General features: G+C 38.2%; 1 protein-coding gene across 6 annotated transcripts in view; it reads right to left on the bottom strand.

Moving 5' to 3' along the window:
* Positions 1–322: 322 nt before the first annotated feature.
* Positions 323–10,230, bottom strand: part of ahdc1 (AT hook, DNA binding motif, containing 1) — a 321,455-nt gene continuing 311,547 nt past the window's right edge. For all 6 annotated transcript variants that reach the window (XR_005631116.1, XR_005631115.1, XR_005631118.1 and 3 more), the window contains one exon: positions 323–437. The gene's annotated coding sequence lies outside the window, so the exon portion shown is untranslated. The remainder of the gene's footprint in view (positions 438–10,230) is intronic.

Here is a 10,230-nt window from a genome sequence, read left to right as displayed (position 1 = left end):
AGCAGGTAAGATGCAGCATTTCAGCAAGTCAAGAATTGACTTACCTGTGACAGGGAAATGGAGCAGCGCACAATTGTCACGGCTGGCATCCTGTCAGCTCCAGGCAGCTCTGCAGTGTTCTCCATTTGTGGTTCTTGGGCTGCCAGGTGGACTGCATTCGATTCCTTCTCCATCTTTGTTGGTTTTGTTTTTGTTTGTTTGTTTAATTTTTCATTTCCCTATTTGTTTCCAAAACAAAAACTCGTTCTTTTGATTGTCTTTGCTAGCGCCTGGTGAACACATGTATTCTTTAACAAAGTTTTTTTTTTTTTTATGTTATTACAAAAAAAAAAAAAAAGAAAGAAAAAGAAGAAAAATCTTCCAAGAAATGAATAACCTTTGGAAGGCTTCAAAAACTGGTAAAAAATGATTCTGTAAAAGTCTTTGATAAATTACACCTGCAAGAAAAGAGAAAAAGAAAAAGCTGCAAATCATATTGTTATAGTTTTGAAAACTACTTAATCTAAGGCATATCCATCCAGCCATCTATTTTTCAATCCTGCTTAATCCCCTACAGGGTCATGCTGGCCAAAGCCTGCCCCAGGAGCTTTGGGTGCAAGACAGAAAGCCACCTTGGATGAGGTGTCAGAAGGTGACATAAATACAGGCCTGATGTGGGAAATGTCTGCAAACAGGAAAGGGCCAAGGTGCTCCAGCTTGCTCTCTAGTTTGATTAAGGTTCATACTTATTGACATTAGGCTAGAAATGGACAAAACGGGTACTAGAAATAGGGCAGAAAATTATTTCTTTATCATTGTTTTAGGGTGAAAATGTAATATTCATATTAAAGCTTTTATTTTGAAATAAGGCCACTCATTGCTGCAGCACTCTAGAAGCTGTGGTTCAGATCCAGGCCCAGTACCTGTCTGTGTGATTTTGCACCTTCTCTGCATGTTGAGAAATTATTTTGACTTCCTGTCATTCCCCAAAGTCATGCAACACAAAATTTGAATGAACAAGCACAGATATGAGAGTATGAAAATGTGCTCTGCCATGGGCTGGCACTGCATTGTGGGTGGATCCGTGTATGCAGCTGATGGGGTCAGGATAGCCTCTGTATGTCCATGATTCTGAAACGGAATTAGTGGGTTCAGTAAATGGCTAGATGATTCTTTGAAATATACCGTATACCATCAAAATCCTCCCAAACTCAGTGGACGTTATAGATTTAGGTGGGGGAATCCATTTTTGAAATTGGAAATTCTCAACCGCAAGCTGTTTACACAAGATTCTGAATTCAGTGAAAAACAATGTTATGAAAAAGATGGTGGAAACTCAGCTCACGACCATAATTCATTCCAAAACTCTGGTCGTAAACCGATTTGGATGTGAATCGAAGTAATTTCCCCCATAGGATTGTATGTAAATACAATTAATCCGTTCCAGACCGTACACACTGTATGTAAATATATATTTTTTTAAAGATTTTTAAGCACAAATATACTTAACTATACCATAGAATGCACAGCATAATAGTAAACTAAATGTAAAAACATTGAATAACACTGAGAAAACCTTGAAAAGCAGAGAAAACTAACACTGCAAGAGTTCGTGCTATAGCACTATGAACCGTTCGCTAAAAACACTTCTTTTTAATGAGTTTTAAGCACAGGGAAAAAATGAACATTTGAAAAATCCGTATATTTAATAAATCACCAAGAAAAGTAACATTGCAACAATGCATGCTACGAACCAATCGTTGGAAACAGAAGTGAAGTGGAGGTTAAAATCCAATAGAAAAAAGTCTTCATTAAATACAACGAGGTTAAAACAATGCTGGAAGCAGTCTCTTTAAAAACAAGCCTGGTGCCTTCTTTAACTGCCTTCTCGGCCTTATGCGTCTCTCTCTCACTCTCGTGTGTGTGTGTGCGTGTGTGTCTCTCTCTCACGTCGTGTGTGTGTGTCTGTCTATCTCTCTGTCTCTCTTTCTCTCTGCACAGGGAGAGACTGAAACATGCAGAAATCATCGGCGTGCGCAAACCGAAAGCAAAACTGGCTTGTTCGTATACCGAGTTTGTGGTCATGAACAGATGCAAAAGTTTGGCAAACTTTTTGGTTGTAAACCGATCTGTACGTGTTCCAAGACATTTGTGAACCGAGGTTCCACTGTATATGTTTTCATAATCAGAATATTATTTAAAGTCTGTTTTGAAGCTGACAAATTCCAGTCTTCTTTATTCGTAATGTTAGTTGAGGTAGAAACAACCCAAAAACAATAGCATTTTTGTCATTTTAAACCTTCGCCGTGATAGAGCCATTCTGTTTCCAGATTTGCCTTCAGCAACCTCAAATCTATGAAGAATACATAACATTTTTGAGTTTACTGTGGTATGGATTGACCCTTCTCTTTATATGTAATTGTCTCTTAAATTCTACATTATGTGTCTTAACAATTGTTACAGGAAGGCACAAACTGGGCCTGCTTTAGAAAACACGTCATGGAGGAATGACCTTAGGCACTCTGCGCATGGAGATAAGGAACGACCTTGTTCATCTGAACCGTTTCATTGTATAAGTGGCACAGTGGATGAGACGGACTTAACATGGAAAGGCACAGAAATGGATGGTGTAAGAATGATGAGGAGGGAAGTGTGCAAGTCATCTAAAGCAATATCAGTGTTAGGAAGCAAATATGATTGTTTGGACGCAGAGAACTGAAACCAGGAAACAGGCAGCAAGGATTTGACTGGAGTAAAATGAAAGGACAGGCAGGAGTTGGAAACTAGAAAAGCAAATAAGGGCCAAATCAAACCAAATCCAGGGAGATTAAGCAGACATCGTAATTAAAAAAGCCAAAGCAATAGGCCTTAACATTAAATCTCCTTAAAAACCCCTTTGAGCTTACACTAACACTAATAAGAAAAGGGGTTAAGAGATTTTAAGAAAGAGATGTGATACATGGAAGCTAGAAAGTATGCATCCCATCTTATATACAGTATGTGGGACTCGATGAGACAAAACGTCATGCGAGTTCTGTTTCACATATCCAGGAATGGGCATAGCAACCGTAAATGACATGGCTGTGGCCACGCAAAGATTGTCCAAAAGGTAAAATATAAATACTGCAGGTTCTCACAAACTCAAGGTTGTGCCCATCTGAGTCATGCTGTGGTCATGTTCTTGTTTATTTTTTGTTTTACTTATTTCCGGCATTAATATTATTATACTCAAATGTATTTATGTGCTTGCTAATATAGAGAGAATTGTGTGACAGTCATAAAATGTGCAATAGTTAAACCTCTTACTCATCATCACATGTTACAAGTAGCCATGTTGTTTTGGTCATGGATCTTGCTAGAGCGCTGCTACGTTCGCTTAGCTGTAACTAGCCGATGTCACAACCTCAAAAGCATTTCAGAACACAGACAGTTAAAAGGTAAAACTCACTTCTTTTTGGTTTTCAACTCCTGGCTGGTGTTTTATGACTTTGATTTATTGACACTAATTCCTTTCTAATTACTAAACTTGTGAAATTTGCAGATGACACTAAAATTCTAGGGAATGGCAAACACTGATAAAGCAGGAGAAATAATTCAAGAAAACTTGGACACGTGTCACAGCTGGGTGAGCACTTATTTAATGTAGAAAAGGGTAAATCGCTACACATGGACAATACAGGAAGAGAGACACCGTCCTACGGGGCATACGTGAGGACTTCAGTGGAACTTAAGGGAAAGACTGAAGCCGGGAAGCAATTCTTTACGCAAAGAGTTGTGGGACTCTGGGGGAAAAAAAATACTGTGCTGTGAAGCCAAAGCAGAAACCTTGACAACTTTTAAGAAGAATCTGGATGAGATATTGGGACAGCTTAGCGATTAGCTGAACAAAAGAGCTCGATGGAGTGAATGGCCTCCTTCCGTTTGTCAGATCTCTCGTGTTCTTGTAAACAGATGTAAACGTAGCAGGGATCATCACATCACAATAAAGCATTTCTTGAGAATCAAATATTCTCACTGATGAGTCTTTGTTTTATTTTTATTAAGTTCTGATGACACTGACTATCATGTGACTGGCCCTTAAATAAGATGCACACGCACCAAGCAACACAACACTGATGGCGTCATCAGCATACAACTCTATAATGTCAAAATAAAATGAGCAAAAATACAAATCAAACACATTGGTTTTCACTTAAAGCCTGAAACTGCCTTCCACGTCAGTAATGTGAATCACGCAGCTTGAGCTTCTAATGTTTATTCTGATTTTAGTCATTTTTTGGATTCTCCATCTTTATAAGTAATTTCAAAAAAACTATCTGAATATCTGGTGTCACACGTATATAATCTTAATTTTTTTTAAAAGGGTGACACAGGATTCCAAGGTTCAAATCCCAATCTGGTCAGTCTGTACATTTGCCTTCTGTCTTCATGAGTTTCTCCACCCAAATCTCTAACATGGATGTGCTTCTTGCTAACCCTGCATTGCTAGCACGTATCTTGTTATCTATTTAGTTGGCATGACAATAAATATGAGTGTGTGGGACATACTGGTGCCTCCCCCAGAGTTGGTTCCCATTTTACACCCAAAGCTGTCAGCGTAGGCTTTCGTCCCAGTAGTCCCAATCCTGAAAGGGTTTGAGAATATTATGAATGTATATTTTCTTAACCCACTTATTAAAATTTGAAGATGTTGAAAACTTGCAGCACATACCTGACTAATTTGAAATTGGGATTTTTGGGATTAAACTTTATATAAATCATGCCCCCCCCACTTAGATGTGTCCAACGATTAAAGCAGGGGATGTGAAGCACAGATAAAGGCATGAATGTTTAGCTGCCGATAGACTCAATTTCCCAGCAACCCTGTAATTTGAAAACATAGCTTCATAAAATGGATGGGTGGCTGTACATCGTCCTTGTCATCTCTTTCTTATCCCAAAGACCAGCGATAAAAAAATGTACAGCACCGAGCAGCAGATGCACTCATCATACTGAATTCACAACTACAAGGCTGTAACCTTTTGTAATGTGGTGGCCTTCACCAGAAGCCTCCATAAAGTTGCCAACACAACACACGCCAAGAGTAACCATGGAGACGGTATCATAGGTAACATTCAGGGACAGGGAAACTGAAGGGTGATGCCAGCTAGAAATCAGAACATCTGGCTTCCCATTCGAGGTGAAGCGAAATGCAACTGGAGGCCCACGTGATTTATGATATCTCAGGCCCAGTAAGTGCCGTGCTTGATGAGGGATGAATTATGAGTTTCCTGTATGCCACAAACGGGTAAAGCGATGCGATAGGTTCAAACACAGCCGGGCTTCACTTTAAAACTGTGTGGACAGCAGTACTGGTGGCAAGATTCGCAGGGGTGTGGGCAACAGTGAAGTTTAAATAACATTCAATGTGTCACTCACTGCACCCTTCTCTGTGTTTTTAATAAACTTATATTTGTAACCTGTTCATGAAATATTATTAGTGCTTATATGATTTCTACTTATTATTGATGTTATTTTACATTGCTTGCTATTTAATTATGCATTGTTGATTTTTGCTTTTAAGTCTGTGAAAAGTATTTCTTGGGCCCCACAAGGAGAAGCACTGAGAAAGTTCTTTGTTTGCAGGGATTTTTAACAAAAGTTGGGAAAGCTAATTACAGAGTTATTGGTCCATTGAAGCAAAGCAATTTATCTTAACGTTGGAAAAAGGGTCCAGCCTTGTCACTGACACTGTCTGGACCCCAGTCATGCCATGGGATGTATATCCACACAGCTGCACTTGCAAACTCCACAACCACTGGAGACCCCACACTGGGGGCATTTCTGGTATTCACTGGTTTCAGGGTCTTAAATCCTTTTATGAGTGCCTAGGGGCATCCTTCTCCGAGCTTTTGCACTCTCATTTAACTTCAAAACGTATCTTAATCAGTGCTTGAATTCAGCTTCACCAAATTACTTCTGGTACTCGGTTTGTTTGTATTCTATTTATGTTTTGTTGGCATCTTATTCCTCCTTCAATGCATGTTCAATTTAAACTTCTTTGCTGAGTGTCTGTCCCCCTCTAGCTCATCGATAAATGAAAATAAATTTGAAGAGCAGGGGGCTGCCCCCTTGTGGTTTCTAATTTGCCTTTTACATATGTATATATACAACCCTGAGAATTTTGAATTGAGGTCCTTGTACACTCTGACAGCTCCAGGATAAGACAACAGATGGAGCAGAAGAAGCACCTCAGCTAACAGAGAGACGGAGAAAACAAGGGTCCAAACTGCTGTGACTGCATTGTATTCTGTTGATATTCATTAGGGGGCTTCCCAATAGAGCCGGATGAGGATTGTATGTTGAATGATTATTTAATATAAGCTAATATTGCATATTGTTTACTACATACAGTATATGTCACCTTCTGGGCTCATCTGAGGTTAGCAATATTACCCTGTAACGACAGGGGGCACTGTTGCTAACAGTATAATCTCTTTCTTTACATGCAGCTCTGAGAAGATGCCCCTTGAGGGCAACTGACTCCGCCCTTTCTGGTCAGAAGACTATAAATATGAGGTTCTCCTGGAAGGTGGCATCTCATTCGGTCGTAGACTCAGTGCAGGATGGAGCTCTAAGAGAGGTACTGCAGACTAGTATTTTGTTAGCTTTTTGCACCACTGAATACTATTTCTGTTTTAATATATGTGTGTGTGTGTGTGTTTACTGTATGTTGTAGGTATATGTTGCACACTTTGTATACTTTTTATCTATTTATTAATTTTTAGTATTGTATTCTTGTCGACTGTTCTGAGCAGACATGCAAGTAGGAATTTCTTAGCACTATGTATAAACCTGACTTGACCTGAAATGGTACTGCACGTCTTTTCCTGCCTGTAATCCTAAATTACCACCTGCCAATCAAGTCTATTCACCTTAGTTTGCTTCCACATCTTAATCAAGGTATTTCTGCTGCTCCACTCCAGCTATGCATAAACAGCTCAACCAAAAGTCACCATGTTCCAGTCTCAACTGCCATTTCTCTGAATGTCACACATCAGTTCTCTCTAATGAGCTCATAGATTTTTTACTTTGTTGCTTTTGGTAGTGGCAAGTTCATGTGCGGACACTATGGAGCTGATGAGCAATACCTGTGTTGAGATTTTTTAAATGTTTTACCCATTTACTGCCACTGCTAGTGTTTCAGGAATGAAATGTATATATTTATACTAGCTGTGTCACCTGGCTTTGCCAATGGGTCTCAGTTATTGTGCCACTGGTTAATCAGATGTATCAGAAGTACTTTGTGACTAAGTACTTATCTGTATTCAGTATTTATTTACACACACACACACACACACATACATACATACATACATACATACATACATATATATATATATATATATATATATATATATATATATATACTAATAAAAGGCAAAGCCCTCACTCACTCACTCACTCACTCACTCACTCACTCACTCATCACTAATTCTCCAACTTCCCGTGTAGGTAGAAGGCTGAAATTTGGCAGGCTCATTCCTTACAGTTTACTTACAAAAGTTAAGCAGGTTTCATTTTGAAATTCTACATGTAATGGTCATAACAGGAACGTATTTTCGTCCATATACTGTAATAGAATGCAGCTCGATAGCCATGGGAGGTGGAGTTTCGTATTAAAATATTTAACCAATCACATTTCAGCCATCATTTGTTGCCAGGCAGAGAGGCTTTCAGAATCTGTTGTGGAGGCAATCTAACACAAAATAAATGTCGATTAACCTGTTGCTTCAACCAATCAGATTTTGAGTTGGTGTCAGTAGGGCCCTCTAGCAGGTGTATGGCAACGTCACCGTATTCAGACCAATTGATTGGATAAAAGCCAATATGAGGAACTCTACGAGGCCACTGAACACACCACAAATGCTCCGAGCGAAAGATCGTCGCGTGCACTACAGCCAACTCCATGGCAGGATTCTGGACAATATTATTTGCCAGACACAGACCAGATTTCAAAACCAGGAAAACCTGATGTTTGTCACACTCCTCGAGCCCCAGAAGTTTCGGGAATACAAGAAAAATTTCAGGCATGCAGCCTTCTCCAGTTTAACACAAGAGCCACGGAGCGCTTTTTGATCTGTCTCGGCTAAAAACAGAACTGACTGTAATGTATGCCATGGAGGATTTTTTAGGAGAATCTCCTACTGATCTCCTTGACTTCCTTCATCAGAAAAATCTGAATGAGAGCATAGGGCAGCTGTTCAAATTGGTATATTTGGCGGTGAGCATTCCTGTGTACACTGCTTCTGTCGAGCGGACATTTTCAGCCCTAAAGCGAAATCAAACTTATGTCAAAAATACCATAGGGTATTTCAGCATTAGCTTTGATGGCGATAGAAAGTGAGGTTTTGATGGAACTGAAGCGCATGGATAATCCGTACGACAGAGTAATTGAACTGTTTTTGAGGAAAGAGAGGACGATGGATTTTGTTTACAAATAATCTGAATTTTTGGTAAGTAAAATGTTGCGATTTTCCTAAATAATATTGCAAGTTTATGAGTTATTATTGATGTTTTTTATGTGTGTCACAGCTGTGGCTGCAGTAGAAAGGAACTTGTTCATCCCTGGTTTGTCTATAAAATAAAGACATTTATTGTGGCTACAGGAGTATATATATATATATATATATATATATATATATATATATAGTGCTGACGTCCGAGGTTCGATTCCCGAGAGGGGGTGCAGTGAGTGTGTATGCCTGATGAGCCCAGAATTAGGGTCAAACACGTGCCGCGTACGGTTTGCATTATTTGACAGTAAACCTATTTCAATATATTCAATATATATATATCAGCTCTTCCCGATTCATTTTACCCTCGCACCCCCTTGGTTTGAGAAGAACTATGAAAAAATATGAGGTTAACACAGAAAAACAGATCACCAATTGAAGCTTTATGAATAATGGATACTTTATTCGCCATCAATAATTGTTTTGGTAAAGCCATATTCAGTGTAATCCTCCTTCCATGTTCTAATTTTTTCGCGACTAGCCATGATTAAATGAACGGTAAAAAAGTAAGAGCGAAGTGAGGTTGACTTATTCAGGCAGGCAGGCGACAGCTCAATAGCTCGAATTTGGATATAAGTAGGTTCTATTTAGTCGACAGAAATATCTTTGGTAGGAATGGAAGTTGAATTTAGTCTTTAAATTTCTATGATGAGGAAAAATTTATGCAATGATGACTAAATTTAACTTACATTCCTACCAAACATATTTCTGTCTCCTAAATAAAAATTACTTATATTTAAAATTTAAATAGAACTTGAACAGATACGATAGTTCATAATACCCACGCAGCACTACAGTAAGTGCACGTAAGAGCGGAAGTCATCCGTTTTAACAAGCAGCGTATTGCACTGATACGAAATAGTCTGCCCATTTAATTATTTAGGATTGGATAAATAAATTAAGATTTTGTACAAATAATGTTTTTCATTTTTCTTCCTCGATGGATTCTGGCACACCTAGCAACAGCTGCTCGCACCCCAAAGGAGATATATATATATATATATACAGTAAATATATATATATATGTATATATATACTAGTATATATATATATATATATATATATATACAGTATATATATATATAGATATATATATATATATATACATACAGTATATATATATATAGATATATATAGATATAGATAGATATAGATAACAGTGACAAAACAATTACATTGATTACATTGACAATCATGTTACGTTATTTTCAAAATATTTCCTTTTCTTTTTCATTACCTCTTTAACACAGAACTTCTCCACTGCAAAGCACGGGTATTTTGCTAGTATATGTATATAAAACAGAGGCTAATAGCATTAGATAAGTTTAGATGCTTACAGGTAAACATGCTACATACAGCCCTTGGCGGTGCTGGTGTGAAAGAGATTGTAGCAAAGCTTCATATTAAACAGATATTTGGTAATGTTAAAAGGTGATTTAAAATTGATCAACTCAAAGCTAAAAATCTCGACTCTCCATTATCAAAGCCTAAAATTAGTATTGATTCAGTACACAGTGAATTTGAATAAATGTCAACAAAAAAAGAAATTTACTAATTACTTTTATTCCCTCAAAAGCCTCATCCTGTTCATTTTCGACTTTCGGTTAATCTGTGGGACCTAACTGCTAATAAACACAGAGCTCAGCTCACTGTTTACAGGGTACAGGAGCCAACTACACATGACACATGGTGTGCA

The sequence above is a fragment of the Polypterus senegalus genome, chromosome 17 (assembly GCF_016835505.1).
Source record: "Polypterus senegalus isolate Bchr_013 chromosome 17, ASM1683550v1, whole genome shotgun sequence".
NCBI classification, from domain to species: Eukaryota; Metazoa; Chordata; class Cladistia; order Polypteriformes; family Polypteridae; genus Polypterus; species Polypterus senegalus.
The sequence above is the reverse complement of the archived record's forward strand: the minus strand, read 5'-3'. Positions and strand labels throughout refer to the sequence as shown.